The 22,814-nt window shown below is 43.9% G+C and overlaps 1 long non-coding RNA gene across 2 annotated transcripts in view; it reads left to right on the top strand.

The window, feature by feature from the left end:
- The window catches only part of LOC114598932 (uncharacterized), an 84,845-nt gene extending 62,919 nt beyond the window's left edge, over positions 1-21,926 (top strand). The window contains exons 3-4 of one of the 2 annotated variants that reach the window (XR_013392912.1): positions 15,620-15,699; positions 20,558-21,926. This is a non-coding gene — a long non-coding RNA (uncharacterized LOC114598932). The remainder of the gene's footprint in view (positions 1-15,619; positions 15,700-20,557) is intronic. The other variant, XR_013392913.1, reaches the window with a different exon arrangement.
- Positions 21,927-22,814: the final 888 nt, after the last annotated feature.

Raw genomic sequence — 22,814 nt, 5'->3', positions numbered from 1 at the left:
GTCCGGGGACAGTCTGTCCCCCGACCTCTTCTGAAGGCTGGGGGGGGGGACAAGGGCTTTTCTTCCCACCCCCAGCATTTTAAAAACCCCCGGGACAGCGGAGACTTCTCCGCTGTACCGGGGCGATCTTAAAATGCTGGTGGGTGGCAGCGAAGCCTCCGCTGCCGCCCGCCAGCATTTTAAAAAACCCCGGGACAGCGGAGACTTCTCCGCTGTCTGGGGCGATCTTAAAATGCTGGCGGGCGGCAGCGAAGCATCCGCTGCCGCCCGCCAGCATTTTAAAAAACCCCGGGACAGTGGAGGACTTCTCCGCTGTCCCGGGGCGATTTAAAAGCTCCCGGGAAGGCAGGCAGGGGGGAGCAAAGACTTTTGCCCCCCGCCGGCCTTCAGAAGAGGTCCTGGACCTCTTCTGAAGGCCGGCGGGGGGCGAAAGTCTTTGCTCCCCCCCGCCGGCCTTCAAAAGCCGTCCGGGATAGCGGAGAAACGAAGGCTGGCGGCGGGAGGAGGTCTCTCCGCCCCGCCGCCAGCCTTCAGAGGAGGTCCGAGGACAGTGGGGAAGACGCGCTGCGCTTCCCCGCTGTCCCGGAGATTTCCCTATGGGCTTTCGTCTTGCGAAGGAAGCCCATAGGGAAATTTGTTTTGCGAAGCGCCTCCAAAACGGAAAACCCTTTCGTCTAGCTGGTTTTCCATCTTGCGAGGCGTTCGTCTTGCGGGGCACCACTGTATTTTTAAAATGCGCAGTACTGGAACATAGGAAACTGCCTTATATTGAGTTGGATCATCTTTTCCTGCTTCTAGTTCACTACTGCCTGCACTGATTAGCAGTAGCTCTCCAGGGTTTCAAACAGAAGTATTTTCCAGCCCTATCTAGAGATGCCAGAGATTGAATCAGGGACCTTTTGCCTACAAAGCTTGTGTTGAACTCTACAAAGCTGTGGCCCTTCCCTGACTGGAATTTGATCTATCCTACACAGGGCTATACATGGCTGCTGGCCAATCAGGAGTCAAAAAGGAACTGAGTCATAAGGACGACCCAGATAAATTTGCGTAGAACTTTGAATGCTTGAAATGAGCCATACGAATGCTGAGTATGATGATCTTCCTACTTGCCAGGCTTTCTACAGTAGCTGTCAGTAAGGCCTTCAAGTCTAGAAAATTCCAGATGAAAGTCCCACAGGGGCCCGTAATCTGGACTGAGGCTATCACAGGCCCGAAGTCTCACCAACTCGTCGTTGAGAAGTGGAAGTCCCGCTCCAAGAGAGCAGAAGGGGATGTCCCACAGTGCACAACACACAGCTACAGTTACCTTGCTGAAGCCCTTTCCACTGACCCTACACCGCCAACAACCTGGCGATTTGACCACAAGGCTCCCATGAGCCGGCTGTGAGTCTTGACCCACCATTTGGGGATCGCTGACACATGCAATGTTCAGAAATGAGAGAGTTTCACTGAAAGCTGTACCCTGGAAATGAACTCCACTAATCAACTGTTCATGATTCCAACAGATGTTTCTGTTTATCAGACAATTGGATCCTCATGTTCAACCCCTGTGTTCCTCCCCCCCTTCCTCTTTTAAGACAAGAAGCAAATGCCACTACACATCTGAAGCTTCAGAAACTTGCCATATGATACGAGGAACAAATTGCTAAGCCAGTCAGTAATGCTAAGGTTTGAAGTGGTGGTCCATCAAAGCTGCAGCAGGAAAAAAAGGAGTGCTTGGGATGGAGGGTGTGTGTGTGCTGTACTACATCTCTGTGGTTTTGTTCATAGTGTGTCTGGAATTTTGAAACATCAAATGGACTCTGAGTAAACTTTCTTTTTCCTTTTTCAGAAGTATTGTTTTAGGATGCAGAGATAATGTTCTGTGATTATTATTATTATTCTAAAAAAAGGAAATGAGTCTTGGTTTGGTCAAAACCACAACTACAAAAGGAGGTTATTGTTTCTCATGATCCTCTGCAATCTCACATCTCATGAGAAAGTACTCACTTGGGTGACCAGAACACCATGAAATATCGAAGCAAAACTTTTGCTTTGTTTGTTTGCAGAGACCTCGTAAAAATCGGGGCTTTCTTGTAAGCTTCTCTTCTATTTAGGAATGACTAATCTGTGCGCAGGATCAACTTCTGTCACATCACTCCGAAGAGGAGCGAAATGTCTGATGGCTCAAAAGGATGTGGTTTAACCGCATGCCACCAAAACCAAAGACGAGGAGCGAAGACTAAACACCTGTTGGGCCCAACACAACAAAGTGATTCAGTTCTGCAGGCACTGGAGACAGAATTTCCTTGGAAATATAATCCTTGGAAATAAGTTAGCTCTTGCACAAACAGCTTTCAGTGACTAATGCCAAAGGTACTCCACTCTCTGCCCCCGCTTTCACTTCTGATCCGTCATCAATTGTTTCCTGAGTTTATCTTGGCGGAATAGCTCAGTTCAGGAACGTATTACTATTCACAGTGTACAACTGGACAACTTAAAGGTAGGGTTCCCCACCCCTAGCACTGAGTTGTAATAACTGGCAGCACCTTCAGACCATCAGGGCCTGTCCTAATAGGTTTTTGATGCCTAAGGCAGAAAATCTGAATAGAGACCTCAGGCCGTGATTTATTTATTTATCCCAATTTATATACTGCTTGATTAAAAAGCATACTACAAGCTCCAAGCAGTTTACATAAAATAATATAAAAATAGTCATCAGAAAAGACCAACAAAACCTTACTGAGAAAAGAAGTCATAATAAAATTATCAAAATATAGATACGATCAACAAATACATTACAAATATATATATTTCATATCTGGGTAGGCTTGCCTAAACAGAAAGGTTTTTGCACTAAACATAGTACAAAAAAGGTGTCTGCCTGGTTTTAATAGGCAGTGATGCATACCTTCTCTTGTGTGACAAAAGACAGTATTCAAGTCATTTGTTTAAATGCAAGCTCACTTTTTAGAAGACCTATGTACAGGAACAAAAATATATGCACATGTTTTGTCAAGAGAAAACACATATCATAAAATTTTAAGTGTTGCTTGCCTGGAGTGGCACTTGCCCCCTACCCATCCCTGGCACCGCCATGACTACCCAAAGGCATGTCAACTCTCCAGCAGAGAAGGAAAGTACCTGAAGGTCAGCCAGTGACATTGGAAACGCATAGCTCCAAGCCAAAGCTTTCTTGCTAGCACTCAGATGAGGGACAGGGCTCAGGCTCTGAGCAGGACTGCTCTCCCCCCCCCCTTCTTCTTCTTCTTCAGGCACTTCAAAGCTCAGGCCAGAGTCAAAGCAGCACCTGTCTTCCTTGGGAGTTATCCTAGGTCCTGAAGGACCTGCCCTTGGTTTCTGGAGCCTGTGCTAGCTAATTGTTGTTGTGTGACTTCCAGCTCAGTCCCCTGTGGGATGGCAGCCTGGTTGAAACAGGATACATGGTGCATGTGAATTCTCCCTTGGTATGCCAGCCACGCTAATATAATAGCTTTGCTCCTGATATGCTAAGAGGCTCCTGAATCCTTGTGACAAGGCAAGGCTACGCTCTTTTAGCTGATTTCTTTTTTTGGATAAGATCTACTACAGGATATTCTAAAGAAACAGTCAAATCAAATGGTTCTTTAAAACCAACAACCGTAGCATTTCCCTAAAGGATAAAGGGGGGGCATCCAGATGAGATAAGGGGCCACTAACCTGTTTTTCCAGAAGCAAGGCACATTGAGTTCAATGGGATCTACTTCCATGGAAGTGTGCATGATTCTAACTAAGGTCCCATACCCCATGAAAAACATTTTCATTTACCCAGTCATTTTTTTGACTGAATGATATTCCCGGCAACCTGAAATTATTAGCTGTGGGGCAGATGTGATCGTTTTTAGATGTTCTTAATTGTTCTTAAATGTTTTAAATAAGTTTTTATTTTATCTTCAGTTGTATTGTTTTACTACTCTAACGCCTTGCCTGGGCTCCTTTGGGAGGAAAGGCAGGAGAGACACTTAATTGAAGAAATAAAATAAACGAAATTTGAAACAATTCACTTTCTTTCTTTTTTTAATTTTAAATTTTTATTGGAATTTTATTTACAACATAACACAACTCCCCCACCCTCCAATACACATTAAACATGAACATAACATACAGTGAACATACAACAATACAAACAACCAAATAAAATACTTCCTTTATCCTGTATCTGGCCTCCTTGTTTACTTCTTATAAACTGTGTCCTTTATGAATAATTAGATCTTTCTAATTATAACTTAAATATCCACAAAGTCTCCTGCAGTCATTAATCGAAACAAGTCCAGGTATGTATTTTAGGGCGCTGTTTTGTGAAGTATTCTCTGCATTTCCCCCACGCTTTTTGAAACTCTTGTCTAGTGTGATCTCTAATTGCCTCTGTTAATCTAGCCAGTTCAATATACTCTTAACATTTTATCTTGCCATTCCTTTTTGAAACAATTCACTTTCTACTGTCTCTCCGACTGCTGTTTGAAATATTTGGGATGGGAAGTGCTGCTCTTGTTCCTCTGCTAGAAAAAGCCCCTAGAGCCCGGTGACTTATACTTGGTGCTGTGGAGATTGAAGGCATCTTTTGTGACTCACGCTGAACTGTCAAGATCATCCAGCAGCAGCCTCTGTTTAGTGGGCCAGGCATCCACTCACTGCTGAACGTGTGCCAGCAGTTGGCATGAGGACTGGGAGCCCTGAGAGGCTGTTTCATTGCTCAGGCCACTGGCACTTCCTTTTGGTGGTTGCCTTCCTGCCGGAAGGCTTGGTTCTTCGGCTGTGTTTTACTTTTTCTTTTGCACATTTGGATCCTGAAAGTTTGATTCAGACTTTTCTGTTTCCTGTTCAATTTATGGCTCTGTTTTTGCTGATGATTAGGCCCCAGAACCAGCTGTTCTGCTGATGAAGATGTCCTCAATTAATTCTAGCCTGTCTGGTTTTCCAGGAAGTCCGTTTGTCTCCCCCAGCCCCCTTCTCTTGTCATCCCTGACTGAAATTTATCAGAGCCGCAGCAGGCAGGAAATTTGCTTCTTTTACAAAAACATACTCCTCTGCTTCTTATTTTTATTGTTTTAATATTTTCCAGTGGTGGGGCTGGGAGACAAAACCTGCTTCCTCTTTAGAAAGCTCCGTTAACCTCTGAAGTGCTTGTTTCATTCATCACAGGTTGCTGCAGCTCCCGGTCACTTGCAAGGGAATTTGTTTCCAGAGTAATCTGAAATTTGTGTTAGTGTTCAAACACACACGCAAGACGTGATCCTTCAAAGGCTTCCGCTGCCTCCAACTTCACGAAGTTCTTTTTGTTTTGAAGTCAGATTGCTGTACACATCTTTACAGACTGAGGGGCCTAAAACCCAATCTTTCGGTGCTCAGGGAATAAAGGTGGGTTTATCAGTTCCAGATATGTGTCCTGGGAGGCAGGCAGGGGTAATTAAAACTGGAATAATACAGTGGTACCTCGGGTTAGTTCGAAAGCACCCTCGGGTGCAAGTAGATAAATAGGGACCGCTTACTAACGGAAAGGTAAACGGCGTTCCGTGTGCTGCGCTGGCTCGCCAGATGCAGCTTGTCACGCTGGCCACATGACCCGGAAGTGTCTCCGGATAGCACTGGCTCCCAGCCTATAGAGTGAGATGAGCGCACAACCCTAGAGTCTGGCAAGACTGGCCCATACAGGCAGGGGTACCTTTACCTTTACCTCGGGTTAAGAACTTAATTCATTCTGGAGGTCCGTTCTACAGATGTGCTCTAAGTGGGGAAAAGGCTGTCACTCAGCATGTAGACCATCTGCTTTGTATGCAGAAGGTCCTGGTTTCACTCCCTGGCATTTCTAAGGAGGGCTGGCAGCCTGAAACCCTGGATACCTCCTCTGTATCATTCCCATTTCAGTATATATGCTGTCAAAGCGAGCATGATACCTCCTGCCTGTCAGTATAATACAACTCCCTTCCCATGTTCCTAAGGTACACCGAATGTCAGAAAGTCAGATATTATTTTTGTTGGCATCTTTCTGTCTCGAGAGACAATGGAGTGCACTTCTAGGGGTGAAGTCAAACCACTGTGTTAGCAGTACGGAAGTGACCTGCCTGGGGCACAAGCCTCCTCATGGTCTCACTGATGTGGTCTAAAGGAAAGCAGAACAATACATTTGGCATTAGCTTGGCTGCAGGAATTGCTGGAAGGAGGCATAAAAGGCATCATCGAGCCATCTTAGGGAGTCCATATTTGTGTAGGGTTTACTCCTTCGCCTTTTCTTCTCCCAAAGATATCTCACAAGGCAGCAGATGTTTAGGATCAGAGTTTTCCTTCTCCTAGATAGGCTACCTTCCCAGGTTGATGAGCCCCATCTGCCCATCACTTCCCTCTAAAGCACATGCAGAAACCACCTTCTTGACCATTAGACCCACTATTGGTCTCATCCAGTCAATCCACTGGAAGCTGTGTCTGTATGCAGGGGAAGTCCCAAACTTACTGAGGGCTTGAGATCCATCAGCTACCCTCACCTGGTTCAGCTAGCCAATCGAAGCTGTTCCTGGGGTGTGGCTGCTGTGTGGACAGCTTCTAGGAGCCACAGATTAGAGCTGAGTGGGGTGGGGACCAGTTGGGGGAGGGGACCTCATCCATTTGTCCTCTGGCACACAGCCACTTCCTTCGTTACCCTAAGGACCCATACTTAGGAGGCCATTACCAAGAAGCTGTCCTGGCTATTCCAGCAATTGAATCCTTGCTGAATGCAGGAATTACAAAGGACTCAAACCACACACAAACCCGCAAACTCACAACAATATAGAGGGCAAGGTTAGCATCAACATTAGAGGAATGGGCATTTAAGGATCACTTATATGCAAATAGATTTTGTTATGTGACCAGTCATGACAATGGTGTACAAGAGCCACTTTTGCTGAGATTCAATCCCATATGACTGGAGCTTATCTGTGAATGGCATAGCCATATGTAGGGGCTGACTTTGGTAATATAGTGCCCTGAGTGAGGACAAAATTGCCCCCTCCCCAATCTTATTTTCACAATAATTCCTTTTGGTACAGTTGCTTTTTATGCACTTTCTCAATAGGTACCTCTATAAATATTGGTGTTATTGTTGTTTGGCACCCCTTGGCTTGGTGCCCTTTGCAGGGTAACTGCCCATGCCCCACTAAATCTGGCACTGCCATACAGACAGGGCAGATTGGAAGGTTCTTTCTACTCAAACCATTGGTGCCAAGGAGAAAGAAAACCATGTAGGAGCGCAAAACAGAAAAGCAGTTCCCATGTGGCTGTAACAAAAATGGCATAGTCCTTTCCCTCTTGAACAGATCCATAACGCCCACATGTGCCCCAAGTCTGCGGATCTGAATCTAGAACATTTCCCCAGGTGGCTATTTCGCCTGCAAGACATAATGCAAAGCAATGTGGAAAGTAGAAGCAAATTTCAGTGTTTTCTGCTTCTTTTAAACTGCCTGAACTGAAGCCTGTATTATTTATGATATTTTGTGGCCATCCTTGAACCGTATCCCTTTGTAATAGCAACTGGGAGGTTTGGCTTGCACAATGGAGTCCCCCCCCCCCCCCATCTCTGAGGCTGAAGGGAATGGTTTAATGGCTTCCTTCTATTGTCTTATCTCTTGCTATCTTCTCCGCCACTAATGGTCTTTGTTAGAAATTTTATCGACAGTGTGTTTTTTGTTCCCGGAGAACAATAAAGTGAATACTGCTTAGCCAATCAGTTTGGAAAGTACATATGGAAATCTTTAGGATTGCAAAACAGCTCCAAAGGATATTAGTGTGCTGGTTGCTCCCAGCATAGCAAATATTTGGTTTGCGATAGAAACCAAATATACAGGATTAGGCTAAATAAGATTCCATCTGGGTGGAAATTCACATAGATTTATGCTGGCCTCATCGGATATCAGCCAGATAAGGGAATACTTCTCAAACATAGTCCTGTCCTGATCTGTCCTTTAAAGGAGGAAAAAGTTGCTATTTTCAGCACATAATACAAGGCCTATGTCCACATTATAGATTTAAAGAGTCATGGCTTTCCCCCCAAATAAATCCGGGGAATAGTCGTTTGTTTAGGATGCTGAGAGTTATTAGGAGCCGCCTATTCTTCTCACAGTTACAATTTCCAAGGTTCCCTGGAGACGGGGATTGATGGCTAAACCACAGTGGGAACTATAGCTCTGTGAGTGGAACTGGGATCTCCGAACAGCTCTCAGCAGCCTTAGCAAGCTATGGTTATCCCATGATTCTTGGGAGGAAGCTGTGATTGTTTAAAGTGGTGTGATGCAGCTTTCAATGTATGATGGCCTAAGGCTCAAGCTATACTTTATGTTGACAGCCATATATAAAAGTGGATGGGGCGATTTTAGAGCATAAGGAGTGAATTGGTGGGGGTTGCTAAACCTTCCTCTCCCACCTTCCACAACTTAAGGCCTAGGACCCTTGTACCTACGGGACCGTCTCTCCTGGTATGTCCCACGGAGGACCTTACAGTCTGCAAATAACACCCTGAAGATTCCAGGCCCCAGGGAGATTAGACTGGCCTTTACCAGAGCCAGGGCCTTTTCGGCCATGGCCCCGGCCTGGTGGAATGCTCTCTCAAAAGAGACCAAGGCCCTGCGAGATTTGACATCCTTCCGCAGGTCCTGCAAGACGGAACTGTTCTGCCAGGCCTTTGGTCAGGGTTCAATCTGACTCATTTTCTCTTTGTATAAAAACAAGCATGAAGGAGGTTATAATATCAGTGGAAACAGTTGGTCCTGGCAAGTATTAACCGCTTTCAATTTTAACCTGAGGATTCTCATTTGTCCAGTTTTAACTTTAATTTTAATTCATTTGAATTAATTTTGGGATGCATTTTAATCGATTGATTGCTTATTTTTATGCATATTATATTATTTATATGATGTTAGCCACTCTTCTGGCTGGGGAGGGTGGGGTACAAATAAATTATATCCTCATCATCATTCAATTTCATGAAATTTCCCTTCTAGTGGATTCTGAGCGTAGAAAAGGTCCAGACATGGAGAAAAGACCTCCCAACACTTAGTCACTGCTGCTTACTGAGGAGGATAGGGAGGGGCAAGGTGGTGGTGGGAGATCAGTGCAGTGCAAATGCATCGGCAGCAGCAGCACTGGACTGGCACTGCTAGCGCATTTGCACCACATTGACTTCCCTGACGCCTTGCCCCCCTCCCAGTAAACAGCAGCGACTCAGCTGTGAGGAGGTCAGCTGAGTGCTGTCGCCACACCACTCCATCCTACTGGGTTAACCTCCTTCATCCCCTAGTGCTGTGATTCTGATATGAATTCCCTCCTCCCCATCCCCAAGTCTGCTATTAAAACTAGTTTGGCTCTCATTGCATCATAAGCTCACTTCCACTTAATGTAAGCAATTAGATTTCAAGTGGCATTATTAATGAGGTGCAGACATTGATTTGCACCTACCCCCTATATGAGTGAGATAAACCACAGGCATTAACAGAAACCAGCTGGTAGCCACATTACTTTGCTATGACTTAATGTGCTTCTGTAATGATATTTTCCTTCTCCATCAACATTTTCCTGTGCCTTCATCTGTATATGTTTATGGGAAAGCAAGAAAAGTGTTGACATAGGATGAAAAGGCAGTTTGGGATCTGCTGTACATGGAAAAATAATAAATATTGTTTCTTAACACTCTCTTTTAAAAATGGTGACAGTTTAGTTTTTTAAATACAACTTACGGCATTAATCCAAGATTGCTGGTGGGGGGGAAATACCAGAAATCAGAAAATTATCACATTCATTTAATTCACATTCTGACCAGTATAAGCAACCTGTGGCTTAGTAGAAGCTTATACATTTTCATTACGATTTGGGGCAGGAGGGAAAATTTTATCTAGGGGTGATTTTAGCATGCAAGTCCCAAGTCATGTTAGTCACCAGTGAACTTCAGGGGTCTTGGCAGGAAAATAAGGACCCCTTATATTTTTTTCATTGGTATTCTCCCTCCCCCCACCCCTCCAAGCAAATTCACATATGAAAAGAGGCTTTGTAGGTTTCCGAGGTCCTGACTTCACATTGTTTTCAGGTGGGGAGTGCTCCCCCGACCTTTGAATGACACAGTCCTTTTTTCAATTGGTGTTTCCAACTCATAGGGATACAGATATGTAAACCTACCCCCTCAGATGAAAAAGAAAACCAACAAGTTAAAGAGAAGGGGGTTTGGAATTCCTTAATTACACTATGCCACAACTGTTAACAGCTACAGTGGTGCCCCGCAAGACGAATGCCTCGCAAGACGAAAAACTCGCTAGACGAAAGGGTTTTCCGTTTTTTGAGTCGTTCCGCAAGACGAATTTCCCTATGGGCTTGCTTCGCAAGATGAAACGTCTTGCGAGTTCTTGCGAGTTTGTTTCCTTTTTCTTAAAGCCGATAAGCCGTTAATAGCCGCTAAGCCGCTAAGCCGCTAATAGCCGCTAAGCCGCTAAGCCGCTAATAGCCGTGCTTCGCAAGACAAAAAAACCGCAAGACGAAGAGACTCGCGGAATGGATTAATTTCGTCTTGCGAGGCACCACTGCACAGTGGTACCTCTGGTTACATACTTAATTCGTTCTGGAGGTCCCTTCTTAACCTGAAACTGTTCTTAACCTGAAGTACCACTTTAGCTAATGGGGCCTCCTGCTGCCGCTGCGCCACCGGAGCACGATTTCTGTTCTCATCCTGAAGCAAAGTTCTTAACCCGAGGTAATATTTCTGGGTTAGCAGAGTCTGTAACCTGAAGTGTATGTAACCCGAGGTACCACTGTATTTTGTTGCTGTGCTTTGCTCAAGCATCATGAACACGCTTTGGAATGTTCTCTCACCTTAAGGACTTCTGGGAGGAAAAACACAGTGTAGGAATGTAAAAGTGGCTTGTTTTCAACCACTCATAGCTGTCTGCTTCTCCTCTTCACTGTGCTTCAGGGCAGACATTGGCTTTGTAGTACAAAGTGTGCCAGCCAGGACTACTGAAAGGACACGCGGTTCCCAGAAACACACATGAATGTCTTCTGTCCCCTCAGTTTGGCTGCTGACTACCAGAGTTGTTAAGCATCTTGTCTGACACAGGCCTGCACCTAGCACCTGCCCCTTCAGTTTGCCAGCCACTGACTTGCACACTTCATTTCTGGTCATCTTCTAGGGGTGGAGGAAAAATGCAATTCAGTACACATTTAAAGTCGAATCTATCAAATTCGCACTTTCCAAAACAATATACTCACTCAAAACGCAGCTAATCTTTGATAGTCACACTTAATTTTGTGGTGTGGCTCCCCAACCAACATTTACAAAAATGCATATATTTTGGGAAGTGTGCAAATAATAATAATAATAATAATAATAATAATAATAATAATAATAGAGACAATACTGAATATGACATACAAACGTGCATTATGGTAAGGAAAATTGCTTGCTGAAATTTACCCTCTCAGATGAAAAAGAAAAAGACTAATAGTCAAAACTGCATCTAAAACTGAGTTTATTAGAACTTCACACTAAAATTCTGATTAATTTCCATAAGGATTTTTTAAAAATTAAGAGCAAAGAATGTGTTTTATTTTCTTATTCAAGATAAGCAAATGTTATTACTTGCTCAATATATTGCTCCATAGTTCTTTGCCCAGGCTGAATTTTATATCCATATGCACTAGAGCCCCAATGCATCCACCACACCCCAGTCTGAGATTAGGGATATAAAAAGGGGGGGGGGGGAAATAGCAACCATTTCTGGTAAATAGGAGGCATGAAATTGCACGTGGGATTGATACATAGGTGAATGTTCCTGTCTTTCACTCATTTTTTAAAAGAAAAGCAAAGTCCAGGGTGTCTTCAGTTGGCCAGCTGCTGTTGTTGTCAGGCACGTTTCCATAGATCTTCAGTTTTATTGCTCTGCTGGGGCTACCTGGATGTGGGAAATTGGACTAAATACTCAAAGAGGATGTCTTTAGCTGGTATTTTCAGCCAAATTGATATGAGTCCAAGATTTAATACTTCCTCGCTTTCCACTAACCACATGTTATTACGAATAACATGTTTTCAGGAAATTGGAAACCACTACAAATGCCGCACACTTTGAACTGGAACATCACCTCTTAATGTGGGAATCAAAAGGCACCTGAAGCCTCATTATGTCCCGTTTTCATCACAAGAGTCAGCTCCATTTATCAAACAGGAAAACTGAAGTGCGGAAAGGATACATTGTTCTGTGTTAATGCTGTCGGTTGTGGAGTGCTGTCACAGGACTCCCACCCAGTGCCTTGGCTACAGCCTAGCTGCAAGGGCGCCTTTATTCCTTTAGAATTTACTACTTGATCACACACACACACACACACACACTCTCTCTCTCTCTCTCTCTTAATTTGAAAGCACATTCTTATTGGAAAGCCACATCCTTAACATCAAACATGTAATAATTGTTAGAGAATGACTTAATAGGAAGTACAACCACTGATGTGATATGAGAAGAAATCTTGAATATTTGGAGCCCTGGGGTGCAGTTGGTGGAAGCTTCAGGGCCCCTATGCTAAAAGCTGTGGTTTTTAGTGGGCTTTGTAGAAGGTGAAAGACTCTGAGGTTCATTATCAAGGCTTGAAAAAGGCTCGCATATTTATAAATGAGAGCAAAATCCTATGCATGTCTAATATTATTAATAATAGTTAATATTCACAAATAAGTCCCGTTATGTTCAAAGCACTTCCTTTCAGGTAAGTGAGTCTAGGGTGGAAGTTTTAGTGCTCTAAGCAAATGGCTTTCACCCAGTAAATCAGATCATCTACCACCATCCACCCTGAATAGATCAGAGGATCATCAGTGTACACTGTACAAAACAACTCCCAAGTATTTACTCAACAGACCATGGGTATTTATTGACATTATTCATCTTACATAATTATTCCCTGCTTTTTCAGGCAAGCCTTCACAAAGCAGCATACAATAGCATAACAAAAACCAACCAACCAATAATAGCAGCATTCTAATATGTCACAAATAAATACATACCATACATATTATTTAAGAACATAAGAAGAGCCTGCAGGATCAAGGCAACGGACCTGCACTTTAGTCACACAGTGGCCTTTTGGAAGGCCAGAGGCAGGATCTGAGAACAACAGCTGTACTCTCCCCACCTGTGAATTCAGCCACTGGTATTGAGAGTCATTCTGCCTCTGATTGTGGGTGTATCATGTGGCACAGCAAGAAAGCCTCGGAGCACATGAGAATCTTTTGTCATCTTCTGAGTATTTATGGTGCCCTATAACAATGCCTAAACATGCCTGCCATGTTTTGAAATTGGTATTTTACATGCCAAGCCCCAGTAGCTTTGCTTGCAACCTCTGTGAACCAAGCACCTATTTATGTAACAACCTGCAGGCATTTTAAACAGCTTTACTGTACATATAGTGAGCTGTTCATTCTCTCCCCCCCCCCCTTAAACAAATTTTGTTTGTGTAGAAGGACCTATAACATCTCTGAACATAAAAGTATGCTCATAACCTAAGAGTAAGCTTCGATTATCTTGTTCCAGATGTGGGGAGAGGGAAAAAGCTGTTAGAAATCTCCAGATCTTAATATTAAAAAGTATGCTCAGTGGCTAAAGAAAGGAGAATAGAGAGTCATGGCAAGAGTAACTGAAATTAAAGTTGCAGCCATATGCACACTTATGCATACCATATGCAAAAGCCTTGGACGAGGCAAGAATGCGAGACAGATTACCTCACTTTGGAGGTATTTGGACTGCTTCTGAAGCAACTTGGGTCTGAAGTAGTCTGAGGTGATTGAATCTCTCTGGAAGCAGCAGCAGCAGCGATGCTCAAGGCTCCCAAAGAAATGGCTTTGAAGCCACCGCTACTTGGGACATGGTGTCCCACTGTTCAGTGGGTGGCTAACAGGATTCATCCACTCGCAAGGGGCTACTATGCCTGCAAATTTCAGCCAGTTCTGCCAAACAATTAAAAAGATGCAGATGTTTTTTGATGTCTCATCTTAGTAAGTGGGAATAACAAATGAGAATTCAGAAAACAAGATGAGACTCCATTTCATTTCTAAGGTGAAGCATGAAGTCAGCCCTACTGTTCTAGCCTCCCAGGCAACCCACTAACTGAGCCAATGAGACAAGTTCTGAAGTGAACAGACAGATGTTGCACAGCACTGGGTAGTTCTGATGAACTAATTAAGTAGAGCTTTATTTGTGCCATGGCTCTGTTCCAGCATCTCTTTTCTGTGCTCAGCCTTAACCTTGGAACCCATGAAACAGATACAGCTATATGCGTTTGACATTTCCTTCACTACAAGTCTCCACACAACACAAAGGTCTATCAGATGATGAGTCTTGAGCCCTGGCATATATTTCTTCTAGAAATTTAGAACTACTTCTAAGTTAGAATGCATAGGACGCAAAGCTTCAAGTGCCCTTCTTTAGAATTCACTGCAATCTCAGAACCAGCAGGAGACGTTTGTTATGGTCTACTTTTACACTATGTTCTTAAGCCTTCCAGGAGCGAATCCTGATGATGGATTAAACCTTTTGCAAAGCAAATACATCTGAGGCCAAACAAGCTGAGCTATCACTCTCTTGCCAATACTCTCAGATCTCATAGGTAAGGTCTAATTACAGTTTACCTGTCTGGAAGCTGTACAGCAGCAGCAACGCAATCCAAGACATATTTATTACGATTAAGTCCCATGGTCTCCAATAGGGCTTACTCCCTTGTAAGTGACACTACTCCTATAGTGTTCAACAAGAGGGGGGCTGGAAAGCCAACCCAACGCATTAAGAGACCTGGATATAATCCCTAAACAGAAAACATGCTCTATAGTGAAATCTACCATACCACTGGGGAGGTCGGGAAAGATGGAGATATTTATACTGTGATCATATTGGAACATAAGATTAAGTCCATCTGGATAAACCATGTCAAAGGCGCTGTCATATGCCAGAGATGAATTTCAAAGCCTGCCACTCTTGGGGCTGTATGCAGTTTAAGAACTTGGAGGTGGTATTTAGAACCAGATGTTTGGGTCGCTTTAAGTCTGACCTTGAAAAATTCTTTTCTAAATCCCCTGTTCAAAAATATACTTCCCAGGAGTCCCTCATGTCCCAAACTTTCCCCTTCACCTTGTCCATTGTCACTTGATACCACAATGGCAGTACCTCCTTTGACATACGTTCTTGACCAAGATCTTGGTGATGGCAATAACCACAATTAGGCTGGAGCTTGTCTTATGCACACTTGCACTTCTCATAGTCCCTATCTCTTGTAACTTATAGATGCAATCAAGTTCATGGTAACTTTTGCATATAGTGTGCATAAGTGTTACCTGGTAAAGAGTTACAGTGGCACTTTCAATCATCTTATTCATTCATGTGGGAGCGAGGAGAATAAAGACAGGCTGCCGATAGTATATTTCTAAAAATGTAACCTAGGCAGTATGACTCATGATCCACACCTTGTGTCATTCAATAAACAGTGTCTTTTGAAAATCTTCCCACCATGAATGGGCTGTGAGTGCTCAAAGGAACAAGAAAAATTGTGGTTCTGCCTACAGAGTGAGTGGAAATAGATGCAAAAAACCTCCCCTTTCACCTCCTTGCCCTTGCAGAGAATTGGATCAAATAATCTGAGGATTGTGAGATTGCTACACCCCTTCTTCAACGATTCAAGGGCCTGATGCAAGGAAAGGTGTGTACTTTGAGAGGGTCTCTCTTGTTTTCTTGCTGCTTACAGCTGCTATTCACAAGTAGTGTTTCATAGGTTGATTTGTTGTCCTCAGATTAAGTTCTTAAAGGAAGCCTACCTACCAAAGGCCTTGAGCATTCACTGAAGTCAAATTACATTCCGCTTTTGTTTCTTGAAACTTCACTCTCTATTGTGTGGAGGGGTGGATAGAAAGTGCAAACACACACATACATGCATGCATTTTGTAGTTGCAAAGGAGTAAAACAAAAATGGAACAAACAACCTGTCTCCTAGCAAAGAGTTCTGCATAGATTAGAAGAGAATAATAACCTTTTGTTTTATCGTTTTTTTAAAAAGCCAACAATGCGCTTTTGTTTTGCATAAGAAAGGAATATTTTTAATAGTGTTGGAGTGGAGAAGTAATCATTTAAGTAAAGGGATGGACTAAGTAGAAACAGAAGAATATTTTGGAATTTAGCCATCAGACCAAATACCATGCCTGGTAATGACTGGTTGATGAGGTACATTTAGGGAAGGGTGGGGGGACCCACATGAACTACAAGTAAACATGGCTTCCAGTTGTCAGGACCTGCAAATCGTGTTTATGCAAGAATAATTGTGCCAAGCCAGCTTGTGATTGCGGGAGGGGGCACGGCAGTCTACACAATCATGAAATCTACCATATTTTTTGCTCTATAGGACACACCCGACCATAGGATGCACCTTGTTTTAGAGGGGGAGAGCAAGAAAAAAAATCTCCCCCTCTCTGCACAGCGCCCCTTCAGCGAAGCAGCAGGAGAAACGGAGCCCCTTCCATTTCTCCTCCCGCTTACCTGAAGGGGCGCTGCGCAGCTGTCCCTCTCCCACATTGCCTTTGCCTTCAGTGAAGGCAACCCGAAGCCTCCAGAGCGCAGTGGGAGTTCCCGCTGCGCTCCGGAGGCTTCAGGCGGCTATCCCTGAAGCCAGAAGAGTCTTGCTCTCCAGGCTTCAACGAAAGCAACGCAAAGCCTCCGGAGCGCAGCGGGAGTGCTCCCACTGCGCTTCTGAGGCTTCACGTTGCTTTCGTTGAAGCCAAGGAGCCTGCATTCACTCCATAAGACGCACACACATTTCCCCTTAATTTTTGGAGGGGAAAATGTGCGTCTTATAGAGCGAAAAATACGATATGTAGACGCGGGGAGGCAAAATACATTGATCTGACTCAGGCCTACGATATCTGGTTCCTAATAAACAAAAGGTATGATGCTCAAAGGTCCAAAGGAACAGGAGTCGGGATGGATAAGCATAGAAGAAGTCCTGTGGGGAAAGGCCCCTCCAGACTGGTGTTTTTTTCTGGGGGTCAGTTGTGCAGTAATGCTCAATAGCATATCATCCAACATTTCTCTGGTGAAAATAGGGTTCAAGCATTGAATTTTAGGCTAACTGGGTGCCATCTCTTCAGTGTGTTTTTTTTTCATTCTGGTTTGTTTGGCAGCAGTTGGAGCAGCTGATTGGAAAACAAGCTGCTTCTCCTGACTTTGCAGCGTCACTTAGCACTGGAGCTGCTGTATATTTAGAGTGAAACTGAAAGGTGCTGGGCTGGATCCATTTGACAAACAACCTGTCTGCCCGCTCAAGGGTGTGGTGGCTATTTACAGTGTCGGCATTGCAATTTGCTAATGCAAGTGGGTCAGGTAACTCAAGCCACCCTTGGAGAAGACTAGTAAAAGTCTAGCCCTTAAGTAAACACTTCCCTTCCCTGCAGAGCGAGCATCCTTTGTCATGTGGTGTCTCAGTCGCTTCCTGGTATTGCTGTTCCAGTCAAACACTTCTCTTTATCTCCCTCCGATTATCGCACTGGCCACTTCATCACCAAGGCTGTTGTTGCTGTAATCTGGAAGGTCAGTAAGTTCTGCTGAACTGGAAACTTACCCTTCTGAAGAAGAAAAAACACTAGTAGTGTTCTTGAAACACTGACCAGTGTCGTATTTTAACCGGGATTTAGCAAGGCTCGGGATTTATTCTCAATGCCAAAGCCTAGCCCTGGAAGAAATAGAGAACCAATAATCCTTCAGCCTATTCTAACAGCAAACTTATTCTCTTTCGGCAGCCAAAGCAGCGACACCCGCACAAAAGACGGAGGTGTCAGTAGGCTTGGGGAAACTCCAAGGTTTGCAGAAATAGAAAATAGAAAATCTTATGGCAAGCCTCAAAATGACCCAATGAGGACTGAGCATGCTCAGTGCTGGCATTGGAATGCCGAGTGAATATTGCAAGGAGATTGATGGAATAATGGTTGTGTTGGACTAGGCCCTGAGAAACCAGGGTTCAAATCCCCACTCAGCTATGACGCTCACTAGGTGACCTTGGGCCAGTCACCATTTCTCAGCCTTATCTACCCCACAGGGTTGTCATGAGGATGAAATGGCAGGGGGCGGGGAAGAACCAGGGACAGCACTTTGAGCTCTTTGGAAGAAAAGGTGGCATATTAATGTAATAAATAAATATCCTGAAATGGGGCATGGTTTGCTGGCTGGAAGCCTGAACAAGAGTACTTCATACTACAACGTTTTGTGGAAGGTCCCAGTTGTTATTCTGTGTAATAAGCAAAGCTCACCCAACAACTCTAGAATTGATGAACAGAGCTGTGCTCTGGTATACAAGAACATTTCACAGCAACATAGGAAGTTGCCTCATATTGAGTCACATCCTTGGTCCATCAAGCTCAGTAGTGTTGACAGTGACTACTAGCAGGGTTTCAGGCAGGAGGTATTCCCAGTTCTACATGGAGAAGTCAGGGATTGATCCAGGGACCTTTTGCACGCAGAACATGCCCACTACCACTGAGCTTTCCCAAGTCTCCCTTCTTTGAATGGGAAAATGCTCCACATGTACAATGAAGAAACCAGTTGAGGAGACAATGGCTGTGTACACACCATGCTTTTAAAGAACACACCCCAAGAATCCTGGGAAGTGTGGCTTGTTGAAGGTGTACTCTGTGAGGGGTAAACTACAGTTCCCAGCATTCTTTGTGAAGGAGGGATGTGCTTTAAGTGTATGATTTGTGCACAGCCAGTGAGGCAGCTCTGACAGACACTTTGCATGGTATGTTTTCCTGGACTGAATCTCACATCTGCAAAAAAAAAGAGGAAAACATTTGAACGGATCCCATGTGAATGTGAGTTGATGACAGGCATGGCACAGAATGTACTCTTTGACCATGGACAGGCATCAGTTAGCTAGTACTGGCCCTCCAGGAACTGGAAGATTAGAACTACTAGATTAGAGATAACTAGATTCCTGGAGAACTGCTATCCTGAGGTGACCATAAACCAAACCCTCACAGAACAATGCGCATCAGCTGCAGGCAACAGCTTTTGACTGCCTGGCTTCCTTAGCAGAAATTCAGACCACTGAGATGACTTAGCTGAAAGATTCTGCTTGCTTCTACTTGGATAAGTGATTCCTCCTGAACTCAGTTCTCTGAGGAAGGTTGCACAGCTGACTCAAAGCGGGTTGGGAGTGTAGATGCACTGAGATCTCACCACACAAAGCATGTGCATCTGTAGGCAGACCAAGAGCGATGTTTCTCTGCCTTGAAAGCAGATCTTTCGGAATACAGCAAAACTTTGTCCAGACCACTTCCAATTCACTTCAGCACATCGGTTTTCACCCTGCAAATTCTCTCTCTTTTCCACCAGAGATCTCTCAAGTGCACAGAGGGGACTAATCTGTTATCTTTTGGGAATGTTTCCAGCTGCTCCGTTCTGCCCACACCGGCTCTGTTTTGTGTTACCTCAGAAACTGAAACTAACGTGACACCAGTATTGAGAAACCAAAACAGGAAGTTAACACAGATTGCCATATATGGGCCACACAGGGTGTGGAGTAACATGTTCAGACTAAAAATACAGCGATATGTAGCTGCCTTCTATTTTCAGTTTGGCTCAATTCCTACTTTCTACACTTCGATAGCATTAAATATAATCTCTCATTCTTGGCATTCAGCAAGGAAGCATTTTGTTTCCTCTCATTGAAAACTTGCATAACTGTGGCTACGAAGTTAGTAAAATAATGCATTTTACTTCAGTTTAGATTGGTGCAAGCTTTAGACAGGCACAATGGAAAGGCAACACAAGAAATAAAAGCCTGTCTCATTCCTCGTCCCCTTATTCCTGAAATTTTGCTAGCTCTGGCTTGACGCAGGGTTTTGTGAAACCTGAAAGCTTGCATGCAAGTAATCCAGGACTATGGAACCTGTGGGCCTTGCTGATGGGAGTCCAGCAACATCTTCCATGCTTAACAGAATATAGTATTTTGATACATTTCTTTTTTTTCAAAACCAAAAAACCAAATCCAGTTATAAAAACCCTGCCAGGGTTAACTGGGAGTTAACTAGCTATCTCATATTGGCTCAAGCTCTGAAAGTCTGGGGATTGTAAGCTAAGGCTGCTGCCTTAATAGACATGCACCATGCTGAGCAATGATGCTGTGCAATGTCACAGATTGTGCTTGCTTACAGCTTACTCTACAAGCACCCCCCACACCCCCCACTTTCCCTTGGCCTTTCAGGCCCAAATCCAGATGGGGATGATGGAGTGCCTGAGACCAGCAAAAATGCCCGATGTTGCCCTGGTCCTGCATTGTCTCACAAACCCTTAAGGATCATCTGCTTCTCCTGGAACTGTAGTTTGTTATGGGAATTGTGGGTCTGTGAGAAGGGAAACTACAATTCCCAGGAATCTTTGCGGGAGGAAATAATATGCTTTAAATGTGCACCGAATGTGCTTTAACTACATGGTGTTGATTGTGGGTCAACAGAACTGGGGGAAACCAGTCCACTGTTGTCCCTGATTATACTTTTTCTTCTTCTCATCAACAGGGAGGTTCCTATATTATAGACTGAGGGGCTACACCCAACCTGACAACAAAGGCAGAATGTCATTAAATCATCTTTTACTAACAGCCACTGCTGTCTTGTTTTTCCTTTTCTAACTCCAGCAGTTGTGTCATTAAAAAAATTAAAATAAAATGCTGGCCTCTCAGCTTGCACACAAAGGTATGCCATATTTGCAGAGAGAGTTGCACTATTATGACCTTGCTTCATGTAGGCAGCTTCACATGCCCACAAATTTTATGTCGCCTTAGCGCATGCCCTAGAAGTTTTGCCCAATGCCTGTGGTCCTTGCAGAACTACAGAACTACAGTCGCTGCCAGGCTGCCAGGCAGCAGCTGGGCTTCTAGGTGAGGGGCAATGATAGAACTTGCTCATACAAGTGCTGCTGACACTTTCCTCCCATTTAGTGAGCGGGGTTGCATTTCAGAAAGGAGATAGGTGGGGCTGAGCAGGCTCATTTGTCCAAAAAGCACTTGGCAAAACCAGAGTAGCATATCAACAAACTCTGGGTTTTCCGTCTGCCTCTGTCTTGGGAGGTTTTCTGTGTTTGCAGGACCTGGAGTTGCGGGTCTGTGGTCATTAACTAGAACTGCATGAAGAGAATGGAAGGAGAGGGGGATTAGCAGTTGCCTATTCTAGTATTTTTGGAGGTGAGAGGACCGGTAGCTTTCAATGCACTGCCTCCTTCTGCTGTTAATCTTCTCCCCATCTCTTCTCTCTGATCCCTCAAGGCTGTTAACCTGGTTGTGAAAGAGAGATACGCCACTCATGCTTAGAGCAACTATATTTCTGCAACTGAGCCATAGGATTCCAAACAAGTTTTAAGCCCAATTGAGCCTTGGCATAAATTTAACCCTGTTTAGTGAAGTGAAATCATTGATGCTAGAGAAAAGACGTGGTAACTTTAAAAGAGAAATCAAATGGGATTCTAAGCACTAAGTTACATGGGATGCTCAATGTGTCAGTCAAGCTGCAGGAATCTTTATAAAAAGCTCTAAATAGGAGTCATATGGGGGAGTAATTGGGATGGTGACACACCGAAAATAGCGATAAATCTGCTATCAGGATTTACCCATTTTGGTGTTCAGTGTAGCTATTTACCACGCAACTATCCTTTTCTACTCTGTGTTCAAGGACTCTGAAGCAGGATACATCTAATTCAGAGGGTGATCATAGATGGATTGCACCTTCCTCCCACCTCAAATCCTGGTAAAATGCAAGCTCTTTCTTTTGTCCCATTCCACCCATTATAATGACAAGCATTGTTAAAAATTCATTTTGTTGTTACTGAAGGGCATAAAGAGCTAGGGTAATGTGGCATTTTTTTCACACATTAAATGAAAAGCATTTGTGCTGTTGTGAATGATGTTAATAGAAGATAGAAAGCTGCATTTATTTATTTATGTTCAGCTGGATTAAAATTGTATGAGAACACGTGTCTTTGGTTTGTAAATATAATTTTAATTTCTCAGTAGCTAATACACACATACCTTCCTAGGGTGTAACATATGAATTAGATGGGATTGTATCCAATACAGCATTTGTGCAAGAAGAAAAGAGACGTTTTAAGTCAAATGTACATTCTTAGCCATTTTAAGACTTGTGCTGCAAACCAATTCAAGCAAAAGCCCAATATTGAGCATTATGTGTCAAACCGTTCTAAAAGGTCACCAAGGGCGAAATGAGGAGTGTGTGTGTGTGTGTGTGTGTGTGTGTGTGTGTAGAAATAAAACAGAAAGGGGAGGGGTGATATGTTTGGGGAACCCCTGAAGATGTGCAGAGATACTAATTGGTCTTCTGAGAACGATCTGTGTGGCTGTTTAAGCTAGGTAGGCTAAGAGAACCATCAGGCAGGAATCAATCACAGAATTGTAAGTCAGAAGGGATCTCAAGGGTCATCTAGTCCAACAGGAGGCATGTGAAAACATGTGAAAACAGACTCCATCCAAGCTGCTAAGTGTGGGAAAAAAAGGAAAATTGTTGACAAAGGGCGTGGGGCATGCTGGCCAGCTAAGCTGTTTTTCTGAATTTCAGAGGAAGACAGCAACGCAGATGTTGATGTTAACATCAGGCTCTCCCTTTTGCTTGGGGAAAAAGAGAGAGAGGGAGAGAGAGCTGCGGTGGATGTCCAAGAAAGATACTGCTATCATTATGCCTTTCCAGTTCTATTTAAAGTCCGCGTAGGAGCCAAGAGGAGAAGCTCAGCATAAACACCACCAGATCAGGGTAGTACCAGGTGTCA

Source organism: Podarcis muralis, chromosome 5 (genome assembly GCF_964188315.1).
Source record: "Podarcis muralis chromosome 5, rPodMur119.hap1.1, whole genome shotgun sequence".
Taxonomy (NCBI): domain Eukaryota; kingdom Metazoa; phylum Chordata; class Lepidosauria; order Squamata; family Lacertidae; genus Podarcis; species Podarcis muralis.
Note: the sequence above shows the minus strand (reverse complement) of the source record. Positions and strands in the feature narration are given on the sequence as shown.